At 36.2% G+C, this 17,038-nt stretch overlaps 1 protein-coding gene across 5 annotated transcripts in view; it reads left to right on the top strand.

Annotated features, from left to right (window-relative positions):
- The window catches only part of LOC122630335 (neo-calmodulin-like), a 90,454-nt gene that overhangs the window by 31,644 nt on the left and 41,772 nt on the right, over window positions 1–17,038 (top strand). The window lies entirely within an intron of this gene.

Raw genomic sequence — 17,038 nt, 5'->3', positions numbered from 1 at the left:
CGTATTCTACGTGGTATATTTCCCCACGTCGAGAGTTCGATGGCTTTGATGGTTACGTTCCATTACGCGAAACACGCGTGAAAAAATAATCTTGTTCCGTGCGTGAACGAAAAAAAAAAAAAATGGTTATACGAGGAAATAAATTGATAAGAAACTTGAATTGGTCGAAAATAATTTCGTTCGATGGGAATTGATCGATGACACGATGATGTTTCTTTGTCGGGATTATCAACGAACAAACTTTCAAATTTTAATACGTCTATCAAAGGAAACGAATTATTTGAAGACACGTGGAAGCTCGTGTAAGATATATAATTTATTGACATTTTTTTTCTTTTCTGTTTCCTTTCCTTTTTAATTTTCATTTTTCGTTTACTTCTTCGACTCGTCTTAGTTTCTCATTCGTCATTGTCAAATACGGTATAAACCTCGAATGTTTACTTTTCATTGATGTTTAATAACAAAGAGGACGCGATATCGAAGATAAGTCGTTGTTGCAAGCATGCTTTTAGACGAGCCGACGCGATACGTATCCGAGGCCGTCCGGAGCACGATTCTAATTATAGGTTCATAAATCAAGGAAAGATAAAAGATACCGCGAATCGACCCTTTCGATAGAACAAGGAAACCTGTCACGATAAGAGTCAACGCAAATGCCTCATTAAGGAACTGCGTTTGATGCTTGTTCGAGTTACGAACATGCAATACTATTAATTCGTTCTTATCTTTCGTATCTTCTGATTAATACCGTGTGTGCGTTTTATTTATTAACTTACGTTATAGTTGATTAATTAAAATAATTATAGATAAAACGTAGAAAGAAAGAGTCATTCTTACGAATGATATCGCTTTGATATTCTGATCCAATCTGATCAACGATAAAACGAGTGGAAAATCTTTGGAAAGACGATCCTTTAAGAATACATATCTACTTACTCGAAAATGTCTTTCGGTGTGTCTACGATCGAAAACGATCGATACAAAGTGCAGACTCGACGCACATTCGATATCTTGTGCAAGGTCGGACATTTCCTTCGGAGACAGTCGACAAGAACGAACCACGTGCTTCGTGAACGCCGATATCGATATCACGCTGTCTAGTGTTCGCATCGAGGAAACACGTCTAGGTAACTTTTTACCACGGTACGCATTATCTACTTTTTATCAGACGTTAGTATATTAAAATGGTTTATTGGCTTTCGCGAAATGCGGTTCTCTTCGATTCGATTCGAACGAATGCGATGTCGGATAAAAAAGAAAAAGAAGAAGAAAAAAAAAATAAAAAAGAATTCAATGAAAGAGTCTAAAAAGAGGGTATCCTTTGGAATCAAAATCAGGGATAAACATATTTAAGCAAAAAGGTTAAATGGTAAAAAGGTTAAAAGGTAAAAAGGTTGAATGAATGATTGAAAAAATATTTATCCAACGTGGTATAATATTAGTATTAAAATCGTATAATATTTATCAAACGTGGTATACTATCAGAATTAAAATCGTATAATGCTTATCAAACGTAGAGAATAATGCTAATGACAAAATAATATCGAATGTTTAAAGTCAGAGAGCGTCGATAGATGATACAGATGATCATCGTGCGTTATTCAATTCGTCGTTCAATTTCGTCGATTATTTTAACCGACAAAAGCCGCAACGTTTTGGTTCCGTTGATCGATGAAACGAATAGATTCGTTAGTATTATATATCGACGTTATACAAGTAGTACTTATCTATCTATACCATGTATACCGTGTCGAATGAATTACGTTGAAAATCACGAGTAGAGAGGAGACATCGAAGCGAGCATCAAGCAGGCAATAGTGTGTTCCCGAGGCAATGTGTGTGTGTGTGTGTGTGTATGTGTATGTGTTTGCGCGCGCGTTTATGGCGATGCACGCACATACGCACGTACGACCAATCCCACGATCGAAAATCAAATTATCTGCCATAGTAGCCTCGATAAGTCTCGATCGAGTTCACCGATTCACGTTGACCAAGCCGCATATGGTTATCACGTAATTATGTTACACAATGGATAGGAAGATCTCCAATAATCTGAAATCATTATTTCTCAAATCTTCTCTAATCTTTATTAGAACAAAACACAGGCTTGATTAAATTTATTCTATAAAATCCGATTAACGTTTTGAATTTCTTTTTGTTGTTTTTCTTTTCTTTTTTTCTTTTTATCCCTTACGATAATCGAACGATCCGGGTGATTTTTGCTGGTTGTATCAACCGTAAAAGCAATGTCCATTGATGCGAGTAATCGAAATAATCCGTCTACGTGTTCTCGTTTAACAGTTACGAACTGTCAACTTATACGTTCTCAAAAACGAACGAACGAACTATGTTAATCCGTCGGTTTAGTGTGATCATTGATTTGTGTGTATATTAGAATAATTATAAAAATATGTTTAAAATTTGGGATAGAAAATCGAGAGAGAGAGAGAGAGAGAGAGAGAGAGAGAGAGCCGATCGTTTAACCCAATAATCTTCTCGAATATCGATTACAAATCGTGTTAATCGTTTTTCATCTGTATCATTATGTCTCTCTATTTCTCTCTCTCTCTCTCTCTCTCTCTTTCGCTCTGTCCATCGAGTTATTCGTTATGCACGATCGACGTGAAATTCGATTAATCCGCGAGAAACGGGCGCGTTGCACCGAAAGTTCTGATCGATTTCGAGCGTGCGCGTTCGATTGTGCAAATAACGAATTCTAATTAACGGCGTTTCGTGCAAATTTATTCCCACCGGGAAATGTCGTCTACCGAATCGTTCCATTTTCGTGCATCGAAAAATCGTCGTTCGCACGCTATTGAATCCTTGAAACGTGTACCAACGTGTGTCGAAATCGTATCGAGGGAATTTGACGGAACGAACGGTTCGGTTCGCTTCGTTCTGTCGTTAATTCATTCTTTAATAAAAGTATAATATTGATATTTCGAATAGAGATATCGTCGTCTAATTTGCAGATAATTCTTTGCCCGTCTTATTTGCTTTATTTCGTCGATTCGTCAAATATCTTAAAGGAATTAAGAGAAACCGTATACATGCATATGTAATATGTCCGTTATGTAGTTGAACGATGGACTTCAAAAGAAAAAAAAAGAAGAAGACGACGCGTTAACGATCGTTTTTATTAACGACGATAAACGAAAACGATGTCGAGACTATTTTTAAGGATATAGAGGAATAGACGAAGCTAAATGCTTCTTATCGTTAAACATGTCAACGTACATAAATAGAGCTCTTCGGTTCTATTCTCTTATACTTATTATTCATAAGTTTAGTACTGGTTAGACTTATGTTAGTTAGAAGTAGGTACACGCTCGAAACATGACGTTCGCGCGATATTAGCAACCCCCTGAAGTCGCACTTCAATTATTCACTGGCTACTATCATCAAACATATACGTGTCGAAAACACACTGTATCATAAGCATCGATCGCTCTTGGAGGTTCTCGACCTTGTCGGAGCACGCGAGATAACGCTCTTAAAACTCGTGCATGCCTCTACGTGTGTCAAGTTCGCGTGTTCTCGAATATTAATTCTTTTCTTCTTTTTTTTTTGCTTTTCTTTCTTTCTCTCTTTCTCTCTTTTTTTTTTTTATACTAACTCCCCTAATCTTTACGAGCGACCATTCGTCTCGGCGTTTAACGATAAGCTCATTCGAGACTTCCTTTACCTTTCGATTCGAAAATGTTAACTCCCGTTTATCGCGTTAACGTATACCGACATGTTTAAAGATTAGCCATTAACGACATCTTTCTAATCTCACGTCCTTTCGTATAGAACTTTTGCATGTAGGAAATGACTCGTTATCGTGGAAAATATAATAGTTGAGTCAATATAATGTGTATAGTTATCTATACTTAGCTACTTACTTGCATGTACGATAAAAAGCTTAACCATTTTTATACAGAGAGGAAGAGATGTTTTTGAAAGAAATTACGAGATAGCACGTAACAGTATTAGCATTTTCTAGAGACTCTGAGATTTACATACGTAGATCAATGGCGTCCTCAAACGTAGAATTCGAATTTTATGCGAATGGAAATATTCGAGTAACGGGATATGGCTCGATCGTTTTGGCGAGTGCCGATGATAATTTAACGACTTCTTTCGAAACTCTATTTTTCCCTTAGGATTCCCTCTTCGAATCGTTAATGCAAAACGATAGAAGAAAATGCGTTGAATCTTCGTTGAATACGAGATGCATATTCCGTTCTTCATTCGCAAAAAACTTGTCGATAAATATCGAATAAACTTTTACTTCGTATCTTGTATTCTTGTAAACAGTTCTTCAAGGACGGGTCAGACTTTTAAAACGGAAACTCTCGATCCGGTAATACGTCCTTGGATGTGTGCTGTCTGAATGAATTCACGCTTACTTTTTTGTATCTTTTTTTTCTTATAGGATAAAGTTTCTTCGTCGTTAGCTCGTGGAATGATCTTCTATTTGAACAAAATCATGAGATGATGATAGAAAGAAAGAGAGAGAGAGAGAGAGAGAGAGAGAGAGAGAGAGAGAGAGAGAGGGAGAGGGAGACAGAATAATATTTAAAAGGATAGTTTCTTTGAGATTTATTTCAAAGAAAAATTGTACAACTTCGATATACATAAACGTTTATTCGTCATTATAACTTTGTCCATTCGAATTTATCGTAAAACATTTTCGAAGAGACAACTTTAGTGACTTTCAATCGACGTATTTCTACTTTCAAGAATTTAGGAGTTATTGGAATGGATCGTCAGGAATTCGTGGTATATATGTAAACACACACACACACATATATCGAAGTTGTCAACGCGTATGGTGTGACTACTGTCGATTCGATAGAAAGAGCGGCAAGGGATATGGTACTAGAGTTGTCGTACGATTTCCGAAGATGTGGACGAACTTCGTCCGATCCGATTTAAACGGTTTGGGAAGGGGTTGATGTATTCGAACAACACTTCCGGACAATGGTGGCCGGCTCTTCCGTCATCCATCTCCCTGTCGTTTCTATTCCCTTCTCTACCATTCTCCTCATTTTTCTTTTTCTTTCTCGTTTTTTTTTTTCTTCTTTTTCTTTCTTACAAAGCTACACCTTCCTTAAGCTGGAATCGAAAACGACGTTGATCGGAAACCCTTGCACAAATTCTAAAACGAAATCGTTTCTCGAACTAATGCGATCAATTTTTTTCATTTCGAAAGATTAATCGTTCTTGATAAATTTTCGCAGAGTAATACATACTGCGTATACGTATATATATATTTAGTTTTATAATAAAATACATATATACATAGGTATATATTTTTTACTTCAAAATATCCTAGGTATTCGAGCACGGATAAATTTGTCATAACGAAACCAGTCTTTTTCCGGAACGGAAGGAAAAAGATTCTGAAATCGAATTAGTACCGATAGGTCGGCGACATTGTTCGTGGTCATCTCGGAACCGCAACGTTTCCGTCCGAATGATCCTTTTGGAGTATTGCCCAGTATAGAGCACAGGTAGCGCCATAACTTGTTACTGAAAACCATTGTACGATACTACTAAAGTTTCTTATTTTTCAATGAAAAAGAAAATATGAACTTGGAGTTATACATTTTTCTCTCATTGAACACGTTTTTCTTTTCTTTTCTGTTCCTTTTTTTCTATCTCGAAAGCTTTTCTTCCTCCCTTTTTCATTCTATTTTATTATATACATACATACATACATACATACATACATACATATATATATATGCCGAATGCAAGATTCGGCAGGGTACACGGATAAACAATCAATGAGAGATACGTTGTGCAGGGTGCCCTGCCCTCCTACAGTTCGATAACGTAAGTAGGGCATGAACCCGGGACACCCGGTGCACAAGCGAGAGAAAGAGAGAGAGAGAGAGAGAGAGTGAGTGAGAGAAATAGAGATAGAGATAGAGATAGAGCGGCACTCTATGTGTATGCGTACGTTCGGCAAGAAGAAAGGATAAACAAATGGATGATGTACGCGCTTATATACCTAGAAGAATTTTGTACATCTACGTTTTGTATGTAATATACACACATATATACGGACGTACATGTGTGTATCTTTGCCAAATAAAAAGAAGTTTCGAGTTTACAGTACATCTTTACTACTCGGAAGTAGGAGGTTCTTCTTCGCGACGAGATCTTTTAAAAAGATCTTCAGGAAGGATGATGATCCGAGACGAGCGGATCTTCTAGAGAGCTCGAATTTCGATCATCGCTCTTCTCACAACGATACTCCGTAATCCTAGATTATTTGGATCAGATCCGGTAGACATTTCGGTTAATGGATTTTCACGATTAATGGTATAATCGTTTTTCATCGTACGCTATGCTTTTTCTTTTCTCATTCGTTCTTTTTCCTATTTTTTTTCTTTTTCGTTTCTTTCTTCCTTTCTTTCTTTTTCCTCAGAGTGTGCACCCGATAGTTCTGCCTCTCGCGGAAGAGCGATCTCATTTGTTGGTTTTTTCTCTCTCTTCCTCTCTCTTTTTTTCTCTTTCTTAGTTTCCTTGACCTTCGTTTAAAATGCATGTACCCGATGAACCGAACGATTTATCGTAATTCGTTCTTTTTTTTCGTTTTCTGCGATACAAGAAAGTAGTAGAAAATGTTTCTTCAAGGATGAAAAGATATCGATTATTTTATAATTAATTATTGATAATTTGGTGAATAAATCGATCGTCTTCCAAGAAAGATATTTTTTTTTCTTTTCTTTTTTTTCAGATATATTTGGAATGTTTCTGGACGATCGTTACAAGTCAAGGTTGTTTTTTTAAAGAGAGAATAATAGATCAATTCTCTACATATATATATATATATATATATATATATATACATACATACATATATATATATATGTGTATGTATGTATGTATGTATAAAAGAATAAAGATGGACAATAAACTACGCCTATAATCGATTGAAAATATTTATTACAAATTTCTATTTTTTTTCTCTCTCTTTTTCTTTTTTAAAGATATATTCATAGTACTTTACCGATTATATCACATATACTTAAAGTCATTATAAACATAATGTATAAGACTCGACCGATGTATCGATCGTTTCGATTTAACCAAACTATAGTCTACCTTGTATTCGATAGAACCATACAATTAGGAGATAGACGAGAAAATGTTGAATTATTTGTGAGGAAATATAAACGCGTAATAGAAAAAGCTATCTTATAAAACATTGAAATGGCATCGACGATTATCAGGGAAAGAGTTTGATACATATATATATATATATCTATATCTACGCTAGTATTGTTTGTGTCATTGACTAGAAAGAGAAATGAAAGATAGGTTGTTCATCGATTAGAGCATGTAATTCGTAGTAACGAATGATATACCTCACGGGATTTCCATGTCCTCGTATCAGCAACAGCCCTGGCGTGGATCCAATCCCATCACTGCAAACCACTTTCCTCGACCCATTCTCACCAAGTAGCCCTTTAAATTACTCGTCATTACGTTATCGTCTCGTAAATTGTTTTTCCGTGGCGTCCTCTCGTTAATATCAATTTGTTCATCGACAGGACGTACAGGTCCTCCCTCTCCCACTCTTGGATTTTACGTAGATCTTCGATGAAAGTTGTATCGAAAAAAAGGAATAAAAAAAAGAAAGAATAAGGGAAGAGCAAAAATAAAGAAACAGAAAAGGTAAAGGGAAGAAAAGAAAGGAAAAGAAAAAAAAATGGAAAAAAGGAGAAAATAATGAGAACGATCAATTTGGAGATTAACCCTTACGTAACGAGTTTTGACAGGTAGGCTCTCTCGATTTATTGGCACGATACATCAGACGTTCTAGCTCCTGCCACGTTCTATCGTGACTCTATTCTTCTTAATGTACGCTTCGTAAAAGCGTCACTCGAGCCGTGTGTTGACTTTTTGCTTGGAAAGTCCTCGCGAACGTTGCGTCGTCGTCGTGCGACACGCCTCGACTTATTCGTTGTTCGATCGAACGTTTTTAACCCGGAACGATGATGAATCGTTAACTACGAGAGAACGAATTTATATTGTCATTTAATTTTTCATATTTTGATATGTATCGATGAAGTGGCTGTGAATTTTTATTAATTCGATTATAATCGTCCCGATCAATTTTATAGAAAAATAAAAATATATATATATATATATATATATATATGTATATAAAAAAAAGGGAGAGAGAAAATTGAACGGTTAAATTCGTTATGTAGGGATTAAAGAAAAAAAAAAAAAAGAAAAATGGAAAGAAAAATGAAAATGTTGCAGAACGCAAAGATAATCGATCGAGTAAACGAGAGACATTTATTTGGCCGAGTCAACGTGACACGCGTAAACGCAAGAAAAACGCTCGACGATGCGAAAAGTAACGCGACGATGCTCGATATAACTGCGATACGGTTAACAGTTAATACGACGTGTATCGATCACACGAGGAAAAGAGTAGTCCGACCACCCTCGGTACTCTCGCTATCCCCGTTTCCCCTTATCCTCTCCTCTGCTTCGCCAACGTCGTTTCGCGGCCATTAATTCGCCTAATGCTTTTATATTCACAGTGAACGGAGTTCCGGTGGTAGTTTAGTCGGTAACGTAAAGCTCGCCGACCATACCGGTGAAAAGTTTTCCAACGAAATGGTTTAACGTTTAGTCTTTCTTTTTCTTTTTCATTTTTTTCCCCCCTCTTTTTTACTCTCTCACATTCTCTGTCTTTTCATGCACTTATATTACGTATAATATTCACATTTTCCTATTTTATCGGTGAGAACAATTTTCGAGAGGGAGAACCCACATAAAGAAGGTATTAACAGTCACGTATACGCTTATCTCAATGACGTACCAATTTGAATAGCTCGACACTAATCGACTACGTTTTACAATGCGCTCTTATTTTCGTGGATTTAAATCTCGAGCCTATGAATAATCAAGCTTAACAGTGGATGTTCGTATGATGTGTACGTACGTAGATACGTACGTAGGAAACGTGTATTGTAATCCTGGCCATGTTGTTCGTGGCTCTTCCGTAAATACAGGGATGGAAACAAATCTGATACAGTTTCCCTGGAAAAAGAGATCTTTTATTTACGCTGATGTGAATGATGCATGGGCATTTCGACAATGGAAGGAAAGTACGACCAACGAACGTTTCCATATTGGCTTTTAAAATACTCTTACACGTTTCGTGATATCTGCCTACTCGTAAGAAGATTAACGTTCACGAACTACACATGTTTACTTCAGCTATTCTCTCTCTCCCTCTCTCTCTCTCTCTCTTGCGAAAAATTCATACTATTGTCTAAAAAAATATCCAAATATATATATACGTATGGTGGATGAGAAAGGAGATAGAAACTCAATTTCTATCTATAAGTGCACCGATATGCGTTGATAAACGACACAAAGAAAAAAGGAGAAGGAGAAGAAGGAGGAGGAGGATTAACGCTTGACGTTTACTCAAGAGCTAAGAAAAAGACGATAGACGATAGATGAGGAGACGAAATATGGAAAATCGGAGGATGCAGAGGAAGGATGGAGAACGGTGGTCGGAGGACGAGGAGGATGGAAGAGGGCGCACCGTGGGAGTGATCAATACTACCCCTGCACCGACGACCGCCCTCGAGAGTAACAAAGCTCGAGTTGGACTCGCGAAAGGCAGGATTTTCGGAAGGATCACTTGGAGTGTGGCCTCGCTTCAATTGGATAAAACCTGTGAGAAGATGAAATTCTGATTGGTTCGAAAAAGGAAAACAGAAGGAGTATCCCTCGAACCGAATCCTTCGAATTATATTACATTTTACAGAAACCTATAAAAATAGGGAATGATATTCGTGACACAAATTACAATTTTCTTATTATGTTTTTTCTTCTTTTCTTTCTTTTTTCCTTTTCTTTGTTTTGAAAAATCTATAGGTACGCTAAAATTAAAAAAAATTGAAGTGTGTGTGTGTGTGTAATCTCTTGCATATCACGTGTGTGTTGAAAGAATTGAATGGAAATATTCTAAAAAATAAAAAAAAATCATTTCTTGTAGACGAAGCGTGGATTTAAATTTATTACATCGTCGATGTTGGTATTTAATTCGTGTACTTTTGTTCGGCCTATGTGTTTCTTTCGATAGAAATTTACCAGAGATTATTTTGGCAGCAAAACTGCTATCAAAGCAATAGAATTTAATTGTCGCCCATTCTTTTTTACAATTTGGTGCAATATCTAAATTTCCATACATACATAGGTACTTTCTACAAAGGCGAATAGCATGAATGTACTTTTAATTGTCTTTTCACAATGGACACGAACTACTGGACGTAGACGAAGTTCATATGTGGGCGTGGACGAGAACAGCACCTTTTATCTGGCGTCATTGTTAAAGCTTAACCGTCGTCAACGTCAAGATTATGTTATGACTCTCTCTCTCTCTCTCTCTCTCTCTCTCTCTCTCTCTCTCTCTCTCTCTCTCTCTCTCTCTCTCTCTATCTCTCTCTGTCTCTTCAGCGGACAATTTATGACGTTCTAACTGCATTTACGGTGACCAACATCTCTCTTTGACTTAAAAATTTTTCTGCTATCATCCATAGCTACGGATTTCATAGGAAATTCAAAAAATGAACATAGAAAAGCTTAAGAATTTCGTTTCGAGATATGCTGGAAATTGTATGACAGAGAGAGAGAGAGAGAAATATTATTGAGAATATAGCTTACCATACATATCAAGCTTCGAGTATTAGATATGTTGAATTTCAAAGCTTTTAGCTTCTACCTTTTAAATTGGCGACAGAAATCGACCACGTTCGAAATTTCAATTTTCCTAGTCTGCTCGTGCTCCACTTTATTTTCCGTCGACACACTTTCTCGCACGACTCGAAAGACGAAAAGTACCTTTCAAGACGTTCTGTATTTTAAGGAATGTCTTCATTGAAAAAACGAACGATAATTAATATCATTTATATTTATCTCGCGAATATTAGTTACCCATTAATTTTCTCTATAGACATTTTGTTCTTTCTGAGTAATTAAATAAATAATTTAATCTTGGATTCGAGTGCAATCGTAGTATCATAGTTCCTTACAGTTCAAAGTAGTTTAACTTTCTTGATTATCATATTACGAGATCCTAACAACAAGATTGATCTACATTTAAATAGACTTTATCTTTCTTTTCTTTTCTTTTTTTACTTCATCCAGTAAATCATCGACTTCCTTGAAAACAACTTTAAACCTGTAATTAGTTTATCATCCTATAGAATCTTTTAAAATGAACACTCCATAATGACACACTGACTGACATAGTTTCTTCCCTTCAACTAAATTGTCGACGCGAGGGGAAAAACTTGTGAGCAATGATCCATAATAGTAGTGTCCGCGTAAAACGAAGGTCTGACGTGTATCGCTTGAATCGTCTGTGTGGCGATGGATTAAGGGAGAAAGAGGAAGGGTTAAAGGGGTTAAAGGGGCAATACATTGATGTGTAAGTGTGTGAAAGAAAGAGAAAAAGAGAGAAAAAGAGAGAGTATCGCGCTTGTTTCGAGTTTGTGGCCATTGATGCGTGACCAGGGGCTGTTAACCCAAAGGACATTCCACGTTATCGGTAGCCCTTGTGACTCTGTTTCAACTCCTGACTTTTTTCTCTCTCTTTCTCTCTCTCTCTTTTTCTTTTTATCGTTTTCATCTTTTTTCTCATTTTTTTTATTCCCTCTGTACACGCATACATATACATACAAACATACATACATACATAAATGTACGCAATAAGCGCGTTCGATCGACCCGTACGTCCGACTTTTCAATTAGGCGATCACTTAATGCGATATACTTTTTTTTATTACTAACTTTGTAGAGTCGGAGGACGATAGTCGAGGTCGAGTTTGCGTCATAGGAAACGAGAGTGTCCTCGTCGTTCAGCCTAATTCGTGGGATTCGTGATGGAGGCCCGTTAAGTCAAGGCGAGAGCCCGTTTTTGCGAACTCGGCATTCCTATTCGCGACGAATCGGTGTTCGCTTAATTAAGCCTCCGATCCTGCTGAGCTTTTAACGTGGTGTAACAGGCGAAAAAGAGAGAGAGAAAGAGAGAGAGAGAAGAAGAGGGAGAAGAAGAGAGATAGATAGATAGATAGATAGATAGATAGATAGACGGAAAGTCACGATTCGTAAAAATTACGATACACAGTTTTGTGAGCTTTTGAATGGGTCGATCGTGACGAAAATAACAATAGTCTTTCGCAATGGTTTCTATATTCACTTCCATTTTTGTTTCTGTTTATTTTTATTTGTTTTTATTTATTTATATATATATATTTTTTTGGTTTTTTGTTTTATTATTGAGTCGATTTTCCGATCGAATATCGTTGTAAAAAAATGGATTGTTCGGACGTACGTATATTTTGTCTTTGGAAATATAAAGGCAATCATTATTCCGCATCGACCGCTAAACAGGATCTTAATTTAATCTAATGCACGTACTAATTATGGAAGAGATCGGATATAATGGATTCCAGAACATCCGGATCGAACGAGGAGAATACACAAGCATTGGGACTTCCCTCGATAGGTTCTCGCGTGCATTACGTGCCACGTTCGAAGCTTGAACGCGATGGAATTTCGCTCCAAAGCGACGCCTTGAATTTCTTCGGCGTGTCATTAGCCTCCTTGTTCGACGTCTAAACATTAAATCTCGATTCATCGTGCTTATCTTTGGTCCTCGTATTCGTGTCGCCTTTGTCGTTGACATCCGTCCATTAACATTCATAATTTCGATTGATAAAAGATCCAATTATCGTCACTCGAAACGGAGCTTTCACAGTTCGAAATTATTTTCAATAAGCCTATCTTAGAAGAAAAAATAAAAGATATGAATGAATGGATGGATGAATGAATGGATGAATGAATAAATAGACAGATAGATAGATAGATAGATAGATAGATAGATAGATAGATAGATAGGTAGATAGGTAGATAGAAAAAGAGATAGAGAATATGAATGATACAGACGTTTCTTCGTATGAATCGGATTCGTAGTTAAAAGAAGATGTTTCTTTTTATCTTTTTTTTTCTTTTTCTTTTTTTCCTCATGCTTACACGTTCTTTCATTTTCAAGATTACTTCTCTTCTAGGCCCTCATAGCGCAGACTCGATGCGAATGGCTCTTCGTGTCTCATCCAAAGAGTTATAGATTGTATTTTTCCTACTATCTCCGTACCCTCCTATACCATCCCCCGGTTTCCCCTCAACCCCTTTTGATCGAATTCACGAAGAAACGCTCCTTAAGGAAATCTCGTCGAAGTTTCAATAGAAAGCTCTTCTTTTCTTTCTTTTTTTTTCTTCTTCTCTCTCTCTCTCTCTCTCTCTCTCTTTGTCCTCTCTTATCGACGTTATTACTTCATTCTTCTTTCATTCGAAGTAGCTGAGTCTACCTTTCTTGTTCTTTTCTTCTTCTTCTTCTTCTTCTTTTTTTCTTCCTCTTCCATTACTCCTTTTTCTTTCCTTTAGTTTAGTGTTTCGTTTAGCGCCTCGAGAAATATCAGAAGGAGAGACGTCAAATTCCATCGTCAAGTATCAGGCTTTCTTTGAAACTAATCAAACTTGTTCAATTAGCGTAGCTGCGTCGATGTAACAATTTTTGAAAGAAACGGGAAATGCATTTTGAAATTTTAAAGAAAATTGATAGACAACGAATAGGATATTGTTGTTTGTACTGAAAAAAATTTTTTGTTATATGGTAGGTGCGATATCAGGTCACAACGTATCTATACATACGTAACAGGCATATTATCTGATGTAACGATTCTAAGTAAAACAGGATCGATGAAAAACTCGTAATTTCTTTTTTTCTATATATATGTGTGCGTGTGCATGTATACATGCGCATACACATTGTATACATCTACGTACGTATATAGATGTCTACAATTTATTTTTCAAGTATTCGTAAAAAAATGTAATGGAATAGTCGAGATATTGAATACGCAATGAAATATTGTATTCCTTCTCCTTTTTTTTTGCTCTTCTTCTTTAAATCATGGTACGAGTTTTTTTGAAAAAAAAAGAAAACAAAATAAAAAAAGAATGAAAAAAATATGGTTTCTCGGATTTCACAAAGTTCTTTTCATGAGCAACGATTTTAATTCGTTAAAATCGCGAACACCCGGTATTCATCGAGACACCACGAGTAATATCTATTTTCGATAATATTCCACAGTTTTTTTAGCGAGGTTTTATATGTTCCAACGGAATATAAAGATAATAACACATCATAGTAGAGCTTTTACGTTCGGTCGCGCGTGCGCGATATAAAATCTGCTTTTAGAGGTCGTTCGTATTTACGCGTATCTATGTAGATATGTGCCATGCTCCTTGCTCTCGTATATTGCCTCGGTAAATATTGTAAAGCGTTTAAAACGTTTTAGAACTACGTTGCATTCCCTAGTGTTGTTAAATTTAAAAAGTTTTCCTTGGAAATACATTCAAAGAGATAAATAATTGAAATGCTTTTTTTCTCCAAATCATTAAATACGGTCTCAACGAGAGGGATTCGATATATGTATGTAACATTTAGGATGTTACTTCCATCTTTTATGCACCATAATTTCGACTGTCCGTAATAAAGTGTTTATTATTATAACGATATAACGTGAAATCATCGTTAGTGGCAATCACGACAACGTTTAATTAGTATACACGCTTAATAATCATTCCCCAGAGGTCCCATTGTAACACGTTTCAAATTCATAATTGATATCTCGTCTCGTAATACCAAATCTGTTCTCATATAGATAAGCTAATATCGATAGCAATTTCGTCATAAACACGACGTATACGATAACAAGACCTATATAAATTCATTTCACTATAATCAAGAAAAAGAAATATTAAGTAAAAAAAAAGGGAAGAAAAAAGAAAGAAAGAAAAGAAAAAAAAAAAGAAAATGAAAATGAAAATGAAAATGGAAATGATTACAACGATAGTAAAAATTTGTATGATCGAATATATGTAAAAAAAAAAAAAATAAGTGAGAAGATTTATCGTCTTTCTTTCAAATGTAAATTTTTCAATTCCGTTTCTGTTCAGAATCGTGCATACGTACGCATGTAACATTAAAAGGACAGGAAAAAACGATAGAGATGACTCGTGGGTAGGTAGAAAATAATTTATCGAAGTCCGTGTATGTGAATGCGAGAGCGCGTATATCGATCTCATTGCTACTTACGTTTCATTCATCGAGTCCGTTCGTAGAACGGACGATAATATCCAGCGAAATGAAACTCTCGGAAAACCAATGAATTCGGTAACGACGATTTTTACTCTATCGTAACGATTTAAATTTTCTTCCTCGAATCGAATTCAGAACAAATCGTCTTCGGATTTACATCTCGTTAAATTCGAATATATCTTTTATATATCGTTCGGTACGATAGTACGAGCTATCGTTATATAGATATAAAAAGAAAAGAAGAAAAAAAGGGAAGGAAGGAAAAAAGAAATAAAAAGAAGAACAAACAAATAAGTAACACAATGTGTTCCATTTACGGGCTTAAACCTATCGGAAAGCGATAGTGGAACGTTATTACGCGGACGTGGCTTTCGCGAAAAGTGATTTCATCTCTTTCTTTTTTTCTATTTTGTTTTATTTTCTCTCTTTCCTATCGATAAAGTCCAATGGCACGAGCTTATCCGGAAATGGTGAGATCATTCTTCCTCTTCTTTTTTTCTTTTTATTTTCTTTCTTTTTCCTTTCCCTTTTTGTATGTTTGTTTGTTTATTTCACCTTTTTTCATCCCGTACAACAAAAGAAACGTAGATGTTTCTTTTCTTAGCGATATCTCGAAGCGTGCAATTTATCGCGATATGAAATATTCGGTGAACGGAAGAAATGCAATAAATCAGAAATGCAAACAGTTGAGTTTCCTTTTGAATCTTTCCATCCAACGATTTACACTTTAGTAGATATCATATAAGCATCGTTGCAAATGCAAGTTCACGGTTATACGTATATTATACGTACACATATGCGGATATGTATATGCAGATACGCATTTATCGTTTTGCAGAGAACTGATAACGTCACAATGTCGAGTGTCAGCGTTAGTATGAGCTGAAACTATTCCTCATGTCCTAGAAAAAGTTTATTTATTTCTTTGTTGGAAAAACGGGAACGTTGTGCGGGCAAACGCGAACGGAAGAAAGACGGTACGAATGCGGACGAGTATTGTTTTCTACGTTTGTTTTCTAGAAAGAAAGGAAGAATAGTGGAGTAGAGAAGGGAGAGGAAGTGAGAAAGAGAGAAAGAGAGAGAGAGAGAGAGAGAAAAGGCGAACGTTTTATCGGGTATCTCGTTTAGCTTCTGTACCGATTTCGCGGTACAGAAGCTTGCCACGAATAATGCGACTAGTTCCGTACAAGAATATAACGAAAGGAAAAGAATATAACAAAAAAAAAATTAAACAAAAAGAAAAGAACAAAAAGAGAGGTAAAGAAATTCATTGATTTTTATCGATTTCTATCGAGATCACTTTTCTACGGTGTTGCGGTTAAATTAAGAAAAAGTAAGAAAGAAATAAAATGAAAATATAAAAGTGACGTTTGATTTTTCGAAAGGTAACGATGATGGAAGAGAATTCTTGAAAAAGATCTGCGGTTTTAAAACGTGTTTAATTTCCGTTTGTGACTCCGGTATACTTCCAACGCGATGAGTTTCAACGTGAAATCGCCGGTAACGTCGCGGAAATCGAATTTGCGGCTAATTAACAGTGACGAGTTCTCGCGATGCGAGAACGTGCTCATCGTTGCGTATATTGCGAGATGGAAAATGGTTTATTAAACGAGAAAGCCGAGTCGAACCAAACTGTCCATTTTAATGACATAACGGATTCGTTTCTGTCGAGGGATGAAGAAAAAGCAAACGGACGTGCTTCACGTCGCGGAATTTAAAAGGCTTCGTTCGTTCGTTCGTGCGAAAGCGTTCTCGACTCTCAAGAGACGTCTTCATCGACTCCTTGATAATCTTGTGCCGTTTGATTCTCATTTGTCATTATCTTTATATTAAAAAAAA

This window comes from Vespula pensylvanica, chromosome 7 (assembly GCF_014466175.1).
Source record: "Vespula pensylvanica isolate Volc-1 chromosome 7, ASM1446617v1, whole genome shotgun sequence".
NCBI classification, from domain to species: Eukaryota; Metazoa; Arthropoda; class Insecta; order Hymenoptera; family Vespidae; genus Vespula; species Vespula pensylvanica.
The sequence above is the reverse complement of the archived record's forward strand: the minus strand, read 5'-3'. Positions and strand labels throughout refer to the sequence as shown.